Source organism: Fukomys damarensis, unplaced genomic scaffold, assembly GCF_012274545.1.
Source record: "Fukomys damarensis isolate Sample0158 unplaced genomic scaffold, DMR_v1.0_HiC HiC_scaffold_3, whole genome shotgun sequence".
NCBI classification, from domain to species: domain Eukaryota; kingdom Metazoa; phylum Chordata; class Mammalia; order Rodentia; family Bathyergidae; genus Fukomys; species Fukomys damarensis.
Genome location: NW_022900915.1, coordinates 28,754,887 through 28,768,987, shown reverse-complemented (window position 1 = coordinate 28,768,987; position 14,101 = coordinate 28,754,887). Strand labels below are relative to the sequence as shown.

Genomic DNA, 14,101 nt, shown 5'->3' with positions numbered 1-14,101 from the left:
TTTTTTTTTTTTTTTTTTTTTTTTTTTTTTTTTTTTGGTACTGGGGATTGAACTCTGGTCCTCATGCTTGTGAGTCAGGCAGCAGAACCACTGAGCTAAATCCCCGGTCCCCAGAGTGTTTTATTGTAAATTCATATTTTTTAATCAAGCTCAAAATTCACATTTAGTGGCTTTGTCCTTGGAGCCTATATAATTTTGAGTGGTGTTAAAAGTTACAAGGCAGCATTTGTTTTCCAAGAAGGGAGAAAAAAATAACAGAAGACAAGGTGGAGAGAAACACAGGAAGAGTAAATGAAAAGAGAAATAAGATGTCATAAATACAAAGATTCACAAACATTAGAAGTAAAGTTGAGCAGCAAGACTGTGAACACTAAGCAATGCAGAACAAGACTGATGTTCTGTATGTGGGATTTGACAAAGTATTTATAAATGACAACAGTAAATTTAAAATGGCAATGAAATGAAGATCTCATTAGTGCAGGAGCTAATGTGTCTGGTTCACTACTGCATGCCTGTGGTGTAAGACTCAGAACACAGTAATTCCTCGAAGGGAGTCAACTTCTCTCATTTACTAAAGGGTTGAAACCAGCATTACCCATAAGAATTAATATATTTCACTGTAATAGTATTTTGCCAATTTTTATTTGATAAAACATTCAATGATGAACATCTTTCTTATTTAATGTGGCTTCCCCTGACATTTGTCTTTTTATATTTCAATGACATCTGTTTCTTCTTTTCCTATTCTTATCTCTTCTCTTGGGGTTTCTTGTCCCCATAGACAGAAAACAACTATGATTAAATTAAAATAAATTATTTGTTGTAAAGTTCGGTGGGAAAACATCTAAAAGGATCACAGATCCCTAACAATCTGATGGGTTCCTGACATGGTCACCTCAGCCAGTCCCTGCTGAGGCATTGCTGGACCTTGCTGTCGCTGAACCTCTCATTACGTAAGGCCACAGCTCGGAACACCTGGTTAGACTACTTCTGGACACAGTCTTATCTCCTTAATCCCAGGAAAAGAAGAATGAACATATCTGTTCCATTTTCATTTGTAGTGGACAACGGGGCCCCTTTCAACATTTATGAATTCTGCTCAAATAACGAGAATGATCAGTCAGATGTTAAATAGTCAAAAAGTGCAATAAATATTCAATTAATCACTTCTCATCATTTTTTGCTGGCATTTTCTAGAGTTTTGGTATCAGACATCCTCTCTCTGAAGCCACAAGTTACCTCTTAAAGGAAGTCACTATCCGATGTTTTCAATTCAGGTGGTTAGGAAATCTTCCTCCCTAGCTCTACCCTCATTGGTAAGCTCCAGTTACTGAAATTCTCAATGGCACTCTAAATCAACACGGTCCAGTTGGAAATCACTATCGGTAGTGTTCTCTTTTCTCTTAAATAGACAAGTTCCTTTTTTATTTCCTAACTCTATGTCACCATCACATCTGCTGTCCCCAAAACAAAAACATCTGAGGGAAAGCTTACACTTCTCCTTTCCTTATTTCCTGTATTTTATGTGACCTTAAGCTTGGCCTCATGTGTCCTTTTCATGGTCTGTAACTATGGTCAGTTTCACTTAACCTCAGTGCCACTACTCAATTTTGATTATCTATTACCTAGGTTTTTGTTATGGATTTAAGTATACACTTCTCTAATCAGCCATCTGTTTTTTCAGTTTATGATCACTATGGCCCATAAGACTTCAAGTAAATGAAATTTATCATTTGATGTTCAAGAATCTACCTCAGTCTGCTACGCAAACCATGTTTGCTACTTAAGATTCAGTATCCATGAACATGGGTTTTCCGGTCCTTCAAAGTTAAGTGCCAAAGCCTGGTTTATATAATTTTAATATTGGCTTTTACCAGGTGCTATCTTGTCTTTATTGAGACAGTAGTAACCGTATGTCCATTTATCTCTGTCACTGAATTTATCACACTATGTAATAATTATATAGTTATGTCATTTTTTCAATAAAGTTCCTTGGTTCTATGGTTCACCCTCATTTCTCTTCCTCATCCCAATGGCTGCCAGTTCAAGGTGCCATAAATACTAGTAATGTAGTTAACAAAATATTGTCAAAATGAGTAGAAATAAAGTTAAATGTACTACTTCATGGTCAGCCACATACTCTTCATATTTATACATATATGTAACATGTACATTTTCTTTCAAAGAGTAAAAGATATTGGCATCAGTCAAAATAATGAACATGAAATACCTGTTATTGAAAATGTTACAGAGGATAACTTCATTTTCATTGCAACATTTGTAAAGGAATTTTAAAATGTCAACTATCCTCTATAAAAGTTATACATGCACATGCATGCACACACAAATACACACACACACACACCATAGAATTATAAGTATGTGGATATACATAATGGTTACTTTCTTTTTAGGCTTTCTTTTTTTATTCTGACATAGGGTCTTGCTACATAGTTCAGACTGGTCTTGAGCTCAGTATGCACCCCAGGCTGGCCTCAAACTCATGACAATCTTCCTACCAGAGACTCCTGCAGTGGATTCTGATCTCCTGCTTGGTCCTGTGATGCATGGTGAGAAGAAAGATTTAGAGACAGAATTAAAGAGACAGGGATGGGGAACTGGGATGATCAGTGCTTGAGCAAGGAAAGGACCTGAAAGGCCTGAATTGCTCCTGATATTAATTGGTGACACAATCATTGGGCAATACTCTGTATTCTGCTTTATGCCAAAAAATTAGTTATTAAGATATGCTTAGCTGTCTATTACATAGTAAAATTGTTGAAGATCTGAAAATCGGTCTCATCAGATAATGAAAGAGTAGACCAAAAATGTCTCTATATAAAAAGCCACCAAGTTAAGCATTCCAAATATTACTAATTTTCTTAAATTACATACAGGAGATCATTTGTGAGGAATCTGAAAGCTAAAAAGCTAAAGTACTGTGAGGCCAAGACATGTACTAAAAAAAACAAATAAATAAATTTTTTTTTTTTTGGTACTGGGGCTCAAACTCAGGACCTTGTGCTTGCAAGGTAGGTGGCAAAACCACTGAGCTAAATTGCCAGCCCCCAAAAAACATTTTTAAGGCTGAAAATCTTCATCATGAATGCTAAAAATCTTGAAAAGCATATGCATACAATACTTTGTTAAAATGATGTGCAGAAATGATGAAGATAAGGAAATCCATAAGATGTAAGCTATTTCTATAAAGGGAATTATTTTCACTCCTTTAAGAGAACTGCCTTAGCACTTAATATTAGTCATTTTTATAATGCATAGCTCTGTCTCACTGCCAGCAAAATTTTTATCCTATCTCTATTATTAATGTCATTGCATTTTTTGGTTATTTTTCTCAACATATTCATTTCTTTCTCTAAAATATAAAAATCTTAATATAATTGGCCATGTAATTTAACCTCATTTTCCAGTACCTAGCAAAACTGCTCCAAACTGGGATCCTAACAATTGCTTAATAATCTTCCATTTAACAAATACTTATTGAATTAATATGATAACAAATTAATGGAACTACTATTTCCATTTAAAAATATAAAATACATGTATTTTTCCTAATTTTATAATGAACAATACTGAGACAAATTATTATAAAAAAAACATGTGAAAAGTACTTGAAAAAAATTATAATATTCTAACTTTGAATCGTTCTCTAAAAAATTATGAATCTTTTACAAGAATTAAACTCTATTCTTTAGAAGATCACCTGATGCTTTTGCCTTGAGACAGTTTTGCTTAGGCATATCATGTATATAACTCACTAAACATACTAGCTATCAGCTGTATTGTACTAAGTACTACACACACTTAAATTACCCAAATCTTGAAGAACATCTATTTAATCAGTATGTATTAATAGTCACATTTTACAAATAAAGCAGAATATCCTTTCAGTTTACAGATATTTGAAGTTGAGGTTTGCACTAAATTTTGAGTCAAAAAACACAGAATTCAAATGTATCCCCCATTATTGTGATTTCAGACGATTTTGCATATTCAAAATATATATTATCCCTCACAAAAATGAAGGAGAATCAAAACAGCAGCAAGAGTAACACTTGGCACCTATAGGAAATATCTAATAGATTGTAAATCTCACAAGTTGAATATCTATATTTTCCAGGCAGGCCACCGAACCACTGAGCTAAATCCCTGGCTCCTAATATCTGTATTTTTTAAATGACATTCTCAGCATTGAATAGTGTTGGAGCTAAAATATAAACCTAATTCTCCTTCCCACGGATATTCTTCAGATTTTCAAAGTAAATTTTTAAATTAAAACTGTTTTTGTCTTAATTTCAAAGCAGTACTGGTATTCACTGTATGGAGAAACATGGAGACACACAAACTAATACACATGATTACACAAACAACAAAAGATACTCTATCGAAAATAGAAGGTAATTTCCAAACATAAGGCTCCTACAGGTCCGACTTTAAAAGATAAGGTAATCACTGTTGGTACTTGACACCATACTGAGTGTGTGTGTGTGTGTGTGTGTGTGTAAATTTCCAGTAATGGCATAAGTCAAATATTACTTTAATGACTGTATTTTGTAGCTACAAGAATTTTGCTAATGGCCAGTGAAGCAAATATGGGAACTGGGAGTTGTTATTTCCCAGAAAAATGTCAGGGCCTTTTCTCCATAAATATGCTAAATGATGTTGCTGTAAAACAACTTCTCCTTCTTTTGATAATACTTGCAGTTTACTGGTTCTTCTTTATACCTTGTACATACTGTAACCTCTGCTGGCCCTAACCTCATCACATTTACAATCATATGTATGACTCATTAAAATTAGGCTTCTCTTGCTTTGACTAAGGCCTGATTCTCTTCTCCTGATTTTATACCTTTTGTATTTGCTAGAGTTCATCAGAAATAAGAGCAGTACTTCTGGTCCAAGGGAAACAAAAGGCCAGTTCAAAGGAAACAGCATTAAGGAGAAAATATTTCCATAGCTGCACTGATGAGCAGAAATTTATTCATAAAATATGGCAATTAGAAGGAACATAATTCAAATAACAATGGAAGCTGACAAGAATTATTCTGAAGGCCTCTGCTAAATCAAAGAAAAGACAGTTACAGAGTTTCAAAGCCAGAAAGGAATGTAAGAGGCCATTTAGTCCAACTGCCTCATTTGACATACTGGATCAGAGAATTCAAACCTACAATGGTTTACATTATTTGTTCAAAATCACACTATATTTAGCTGTATTTCCAGAAGAAAAATCCAACTTTCTTTCTTTCTTTCTTTCTTTCTTTCTTTCTTTCTTTCTTTGTATTGGGGATTGAACACAGGACCATGAGCTTGCCAGGCAGGAGCAGTGCCACTGAACTAAATTCCCGGGCCAAATTTCTTAAGTACCAAATGACTACCGACCGTTTCAACTACGCTTCATGGACAATATGACCGGCTTAGCAACAATGGTGATTTAAAAGAAAACGTTCACATCTTCTAAGTGAAGAAGTCATAGGTATTATTTTCACACTGAGAATATACACCACCAGAAAGAAAACTGAAAAAACTGTGGTATGTTGATACCAGACATTTTCACAATATCCCATTTTTTCTTCAGCTATGAAGAAAAAAAGATATACAGATTATTTTCCTTATCTGAGAAGAATCGGTAAGTTGAAGTTAACCACCTAAGATTGAAGGCATATTAAATAATATACCTAAGACTTGAATATCCAATTCACTTTTTTATGTCATATCATTAGGTGTTAAGTCCCTTAAGAGTCAAGAGTTTCCTGCTTACTCATGATTAGGACATTTTGATACAGTAAGAACTTGATGTAAGAAAGGAGTTTTTATATTATATTCCACAGAAACTGACATTATAAAATTTAGCTTGTGGTTTTTAACTCTATGTTACTTTCAGTTCCAAAACTTGTTTTGCTAACTTAATTTTGAAGAATTACTGGTGCCTTCTTAAAATATTAAAGTAGCATTCACTGTTCTGGCTTTCATAAAAATTTGGAATAAACTCTAAAATATGTCTTAACAGTCTCTTCAAATTTTCAGAGTAAACATACAACTACAAACCTCTCAATGTAGAAAAATATTGACTGTTATTTAAAAATAGAAGACATAAATGTATTTAATCTTATATTTGAAAATAAAATATTGGCTTTTCAGTTGGAGAAAAGAAAGCTATGCTTTTCTTTTGTCAATGTACTGGGTGTACTCAAGAAAATCACTAAATTCCTTGTTCTGGGGAAAATTGCATTTTGTTTACATAAGACTACCTGAAATGAATCATAATGAATGTATATTCTTTGAGATCCGTTCTGTTTATTATTTGTCATATATTTGTCATTTGAAAAATTCATTATTTCTCTTAGATTGTTTTTGTTTTTTGTTTTTTGAGGTTTTTTTCTTTTTTGGTACTGGGGTTCAAACTTAGGAACTTACACTTGTGAGGCAGGCAGCAGAACCACTGAGCTAAATCCCTGGTCTTCTTAGATTGTTTTCAGTATCACAAGTCGTCCATCCTTAATTCAAAAATCCAAAACAAAAATGCTCTAAAATCTGAACGTTTTTCAGTGCAATATGATGCCAAAAGTGTAATCAGTCATACTTAAGATGCAGGTGCACTAAAAATATTATATACAGTTAACTTCAAGCCCTGTACATAAAGTGGAAGTACATGTGAAACATAAATGAACCCCATGCTTCAAATTGGATTCAGTTCCAAAAATACCACATTATGTATGTGCAAATATTCCAAAATTTGAAGAAGACCAAATTTTAAAAGATTTCTTTCTTATTTCAAACATGGTTATTCAACCAGTACCAGCTTTATCTCTCTCCCATGAATCAATCTATTGTCTCAAAATCTTAGTCAAATTCTAATGTGATCAACATGTTCCTTTACAGAGTGGTTTCTCAGAGTACTTCAAAAGCCCCAATCCAGGTTTTTTCAAGAAGAATGGGCTCTATAATACCTGTGTCTCCTACTCAAATTTTATTCATTTGTATCCATCCATGTCTTTTTATAGTCCTGCATTTGGAAACTACTCTTCCTGTCCATGGACATAAAAAGTGCTTTTGTTCCTATGCCTAAATCCTTCCCCACATTGTAACTCCAGCTTAGGCTGTGTCACCCTTGATTTCTCTCCTTTTTACATTTATCTTCTTGGACTTGACTTAGGTACATGTTTCCTCTCTGCCTTATCTCCAGTGTGAGTGCCTTTAATAAAGAAATCCATATGTTGTTACTTCATCATCTGGTCCCTTTTCATCTAGACTAGCCAGCAATCGCCTCTACAGTGAAGACATAACTGTATCACTACACTTTGGTATGTTGGTGAATAAAGTAAAGAAAATATTAAGAAAAATCAAAACAACAGATGGTGAAAATTTGTTTTTGTTCGGCTTTGGAGTATATTTGATAATAATCTGTCTATGCATGATTGTGCTAGTTGAAAAATAGCAAAGGCTTTAACTCCAAAACTAAGATCACATCTCTCTCAAGAAGTGAGTCTTAAGGATGTGTACTGTTGCCACTCCTGTTCAATATAGCTCTGGAAACATTAGCCACAGTAATTAGACATGAGAAAGAAATAAAAGGAAGAAAAATAGGAAAGTAAGAAGTTAAACTGTCATTATTTACTGATGATATTATACTCTACATAGAAGACCACAAAAGCTCTGCCAAAAGATTTCTAGATTTAATTGAGAGATTCAATAGAGTAGCTGGACACAAGGTCAACACTCAAAAATCAAAAGCCTTCTTATACACAATTAACAGATTCATAGAGAGAGAAATTGGGAAAACAATTCCTTTCACAATAGCATCCAAAAATGAAGAATCTAGGAACCAATCTAACAAAGGAATCAAAAGACCTCTACACTGAAAACTACAGCACTCTGAAAAAAGAGATAGAAGAGGATATAAGAAAATGGAAAGACATGCATCCTGGATGGAAAAACCAACACAGTAAAAATGGCCATAGTTCCAAAATTGCTATACAGATTCGATGAAATCCCTGTTGAAATCCCAACAGTATATTTCACAGAACTAGAGAAAACACTCCCAAAATTCATTTGGAGCCAGACTACAGCTAGAATAGCATAGAAATTCTAGGCAACAGAGACATGGCTGGGGGTAGCACAATCCCCAACTTGAAACTATACTACAAAACCACTGTGATAAAAACAGCATGGTACTGGCAAAGAGAGAGACATGGAGATCAGTGGAACAGATTAGAAGATGCAGAAACAACTCCAGGCATACTCAGCTACCTCATCTTTGACTAAGGAGTCAACAATCCTCATTGGAGGAAAGATAGCCACTTCAATAAATGGTATTGGAAAAACTGGAATTCAACCTGCCAAAGATTAAAACTAGACCCCCTATATTTCACTGTGCACTAAAATAAAATCCAAGGGGATTAAAGATGAAAGTATTAAAACAGAAACACTATAAATAAAAATGGATTAAAGTTCTAAATATTAAAACAGAAATACTATGAACCAAACAGTAGAATGGTCCCAAACCCGGTTGTTTCCTATGGAAAAATTTGTCTTTGTATTTACTTTAGATTCCTCTTCTCCACACTTTGAGTGGCTAATGATTCGGTTGTACAAATTTATTTTACTTGTATTTTCTTGTACATTACAAAAGTACTTTTATACTTAAATAAGCACAACTGGAAAGAATGGATAAAAGAATATGACTAATTTCTATAGCTTTTTTTAGACAATATCAACTTAATGCCGCACAAGTTTTATCAATTTACATTTTGGGGTGCATTTTACTGAAGCATCGATAAGGAAAATTTGTAATGCATATTAAAATTTCTAAAAGTCATTGATGGGAGAAAATTTGTATGTTTATAATAGTTGGACATTATATTACAATCTGTAATGATTTCATAGCTTTGAGTACAAGTTTATATATAGGACATGGATTTTACAAGTAAAATCAGCAGACAAAACTGCAAGGGTAATTTATTTTTTAAAACATAAAATTGTCAGGTGTGGTCACACACACCTGTAATCCCAAAATTGGGATGCTGAAGCACTGTGAATTAAAGCCATCCTGAACTACATAGCAAGACTGTCTCAAAAAAAAAAAACTTTCATAAATGAATATTAGGTCTAAAATATGAGGCAAAAAATAAAAGAGAAAAGCATATATAGCAAGTACTATATAAGCAATGTTGTTAACCCTAAAATATAGTTGTTATTTATATTAATAAAAAAATTAGAACATTCTACATGCTCCTGCATTCTTGATTACAAACTTAGTTATTTACTATTTGCTATTTGAGAGAAGAAAACTATATTCCCTCTGGAAGTGTAAGTGGAAAGAGCTGGACGTTCTTTATGAAACTAGTAAGGATTCACCATCACTTTTCTAATAAAGGTGGGAAAGAAGAGAGCACGGGAGATGTACAAGTATGTGTTCTCTGCTCTCTCAGCATCAATTATAATTTTTAATGAGAATAAAAAAACTTTTATTTTCCCCAAAAAGTGTTTTTTTTTCTATAAGAGTTAGCAGTCTTAGAAGGTCAATAGTATGAGAAAGAGTATGACAAAGTTTATGACAGAGCCATAAACTACCCCATAAGGGAAAGCACAAAGTTGACTGAGTTACAAATATGCTTTTCTTTGGCCAATTGGAGTCAGTTTTTCTAAGTTTTTCTTTGGGGAACCATGTCATTCTTCCTCTTAGGAAACAGATATCGTGAAGTGATACATTTTTATCATATTACCTTGGTTTCATATGTACTCAGACTTTGCAGTTATCTTACGTAATGAGCACTGTGTTTTATTTGCCTTTGCATATCCAGTTGTCTCACATGTTCCCAATAGTCAGGTGTATTCATCTAAAAGGATTGAATTTAAGTTAAATTTAAATATGTTCACTTTTCCAAGAATTGTAGTGTAAGAGTGTGTCCAACTATTTTAACACAAGTCCCATAGAAATTACAATGCCTTCTGAATGCAGGTAAATATTATTCAGCACCTCATAAAAGAGAACAAATCTGTTAATTGAATACTTCTATGGAGTATGGATATCTAAACTGCTAGTGTGTGTTTTGGTTGCTACATGGAAGGATGTTGGTTTATGACAATTTAATAATATTTCAAATTACAATTTTAGTTAATGTGGACCTGGGAAAGAGATAAATTTTGTGAAATTATTTCTTGCTGTGAAATTCCCTGATAGTTATGAGTAGTCATAATAAAAAGTGTTTTCATGTTCTACAATTTAAACATAAGTTATGTTTTTCCTTCTTTCTGTCTGCACACACCATTCCTGTTAGAAGTGTAGCATCAGGGCCAGGATTTAGCTCAGTGGTGCTGCTGCCTGCCTCACAAGCGCAAGGTCTCAAGTTTGATTTCAGGCACAAAAAAAAAAAAAAGGTGTAGCATCAGTCAGCCAAATATTTAGAATTTCTCTTTGATTAGTTAATAAAAAAGGCTCTATGGTGTTTGATGATTTCTGTACTTAGCAGTATCGGACACACATATTTTTTAAGAAAAAAAGATATTATACTTGCAAAAAGAATTTTGTTAATGAACTTGTACATGTTATTGAGTTCTTTTGTAAGCAAATGGTCTGCATCTGGTCTGTTTGTGAGGACTCTCACTGAAGCAACTCGTGTTTCTCTGCAGTTTTAAGAAGTGTTTCCAGGGCATTCAAAATTTCCATCAGTCTTTGAAGAAATACATCTGACAAGGCTACAATACTATTATTCCTTCTGCTTCCTCTTTCTCCTCTGTTCAAGCATAAGAGAGATGGATGGCATGTAACTGACACATCGCTGCTAGATTACATTAGTCAAAATTTTGCTCCTTATGAGCGATGTGACACAATCTTAAATTTCATGAGAACTTTATCATACTATGTGAACCCCCTTTCTTAGAGAAGGGTTCAGGTCAGTAAATAAGACATTTTCAAACTGAGCCAGTTAGTGGCTTTCTTTACTTTCCTGTCTTAACTGAGCTTCCTTCTATGCAACTGGGCATTTATCTAATTGAGAAACCAAGTACAGAACAAGTTATCTTGAAGTTTGTACACATACACAAAAGGACCACAATGTTCTCAACAATGCTTTTAGAATATGGCTTTGGAAATTTTTTAGTAAGAAATAAAATTTTCTTCTATTTTTGTTTTGTTACTAAGGTACTTGTGTATCTGAGATTTGAATTTAAGAAATTTGCTTAATAGACATTCATTAGAGAATAAAAGTCAAGGTTTAATTTATTTGCCGATCTTAATGTTTTATCTTAAGCTTCACATAATGACATAATCAGGATTCCCTTTTGTTGAATGGCCACCTGAAACCATCATTCAATATAATTGATTTGAGATTCAAGTAACCACTGAGTCAGTGTCATTTGTATGCAAGGAAATGTGCTATAATGTGTTGGGTGCCCTGTGTAAATGCACAGCCTGATCGTAAAATGTTTTTCACAGAATATTAGAAAAAATCCAAAAGCTCTTTCAAAAGCCAATAACACCGTTTATATGACCCTTGCTGCTGCTGCTGCTGCTAAAAGAAAAGCTATCTAGAGCAAGACTTTTTCATCTGAATCCAATAATGAATTCTGATATATAACTAAAGATTTCATTTTATTTCATTAAATCTTTTCCCCCAAAAAAGGTTAAGTAAAAATCTAATTAATGTTTAAGGAATGTTTTATCTTAAAATAGTGCTTTGATTTTTGAAATTAGAAATCAGCTGGAGAATAATACCTGGGGGGTTTAAATCATGAGGATGTAGAGATAGTCCACTCACAAAGTGTGAAGGTGAGCAAAGCACTCATTGAACATATAAAGTTGAAGTTGAAAAATAACTGTGGATTCAATGAGGTTTTCAAATAGGAAGTGGTAAGGACATACTTCCCACTGTCCTACTAAAGCATTTGACTTGAGTTTGTGGAAAATAATGGCTCGGAACCCAATCATAGTCCCTCAGATCTAACCTCCAATTACCAGTAAGGCAGATTAAAGACCCAGAAACCATAGAAGATGGATTAAAACAGGTAAACCAGTCAGTGGAACTTACTACAGTTGGATTGCTGTAGGAATGACCAAAGAGTATGTTAAGGTTAGTGACAAACTTTATTAATCTAAAGTGGAATAAGGAGATTTTTTAAGTCTAGACAATATTATGGACAAAATTAGGTGCCTAAGTCATTAAAGAAGAGAAAATATGTGCATTACCCAAGTTGTTACAACCTTGGATTTTGCACAAGGAGACTCAGGGTAGGTTAGGGATGATTCGATTGTGCAACTGTCCAGAGTAGAACTGCAAGGGCAGTGCTACCAGGTGCCCTGCCGATCCACTTGGTGAGTGAAAGAGAAGGAGCCATTAATTTTAGAATGAAAGAGGAAGTTGGTAGGAATTCATGTGGTCAGAATTTTGATCTCACGTGGATTAGAGCCCAGTAGTTTGGAAACTTGGAAACCTGAAATCTGGCTAACAACAGAGAGTGAGATACACCATCGGCTGTACAATTTCTAAGAAATGGATGCAAGAAAATGAAGACTAGAGCCTGTGATGTAAAGTCAGGATGATCACCTGTAACTGTCAAAACAGAAAGACATTAGAAATGTATTAACTGGGGACACAACGCTTTGTGAAATAACTTGGTAATTTTAAATTGGAATACTTCAAAGGATTCGGTCTATAGAAATCGGGTAATAAAGCCAGAGCAGAAAGTACTATCAATGAACTGATATTACACAGGAGAAGTAGTACCATGTCGGGTCTCTCTCACTGCTCACTTGTAAAACCAATTTCCATTGTGAAGTTAGAGATAAGACAACTCTAACAATTGCAATACATTCCAATGCCAAGGTTTAAAGGGAAACAGGAGCAAGACTTGTCATGTTAAGATCATCTTCCTCGAGTATTAATCACCTTTTAAAATCCTCTTTCTGTTGCAACAATTTCCATTATGCCTTAAAAGTTTCACTTCTTTGCCTTGCCTGACTTGTGATTCTAGTCACTTCAGAAATTCTAGAAGCCTTACATTTTCTTCACAGCTCTACTTCACACAGAAATCAATGTTTGAAGCATATTATTTCCACATGTTTTCATTCCACCATAAAATATTTCTCTCCTTCTCTTTGTATATTAGTTTATTTTTATATCTAAAAGTCAAGTCCACAGGGTTTTTTTTTTCTTAATCCAATCAATCTCTGAGATCAGGATTTTAAAAGCTCAACTGGTTTCAAATCAATATCTGACCCTACACTCAGCTGAGAAAAGGCAAGATAATAAGGTAAAATGTTTGCAGTTATAAGTATGAATTGTATCCACCTGGTTTTTCATAGATAATTTTTTTTTTAAGAAATTGTACTCTAATTACGACTAACTATATACAGCAGTGGAACCTCAGTCCACAAACTCAATTTGTTCTACAAATTTGGAAAAGATGTCCATGTCTGTGCTGGTATGGAAAAGGTGGTCATGGTGGTGTTCAGCACTTGATGTAATTTGTAAACAAAATCCAAAGTTTGCCAAATGGTTCTGTTTGCCAACTGAATTGTTCCCAAACAAAAGTGTTCCTGAACCGAGGCACCACGGTATAAAATCAATTTATTTTGAGATATTATTTCAAAACATTTTTATCAAGATCTATATATTTGCAGCCTGTATTGCAGCCTGTCTTAAAGGGGCTTCAAGCCTTTGCAAATATGAAAACTCACATTGTTTATCTTCATATTATACCTTTTTTATATTGAAACATATGTTTACCTCATTCAGCAAATGTTTCTAATCTAATACTAACTCAAAAAATGTACAGATATAAGAATTGGGATTTGAAATCTGCTAATACCTGTGATGTGATCACAATCCCATTTCCACTGTTAAGTTTATTTCAGTAAATCAAAACTTAACCAAACACATAAGTCATCAAGTATCTACTGACCATCAATAAAAAGGTATGTTCAGTTATGTGAAAAAACTAAAATACTAAAGTTTATTAACATATACAGATACCATGAATAAAGAGTGGTGAAGGAAATTTGTCTGAAGATATCAGATAGAAACTTGCTAAAACAATTTCGTCAAATGTTATACTATTATCAATAAAAAAGTAGAATTAGCTCACA

At 33.8% G+C, this 14,101-nt stretch overlaps 1 protein-coding gene across 1 annotated transcript in view; it reads right to left on the bottom strand.

The window, feature by feature from the left end:
* The window catches only part of St8sia4 (ST8 alpha-N-acetyl-neuraminide alpha-2,8-sialyltransferase 4), an 82,357-nt gene that overhangs the window by 53,459 nt on the left and 14,797 nt on the right, over positions 1–14,101 (bottom strand). The window lies entirely within an intron of this gene.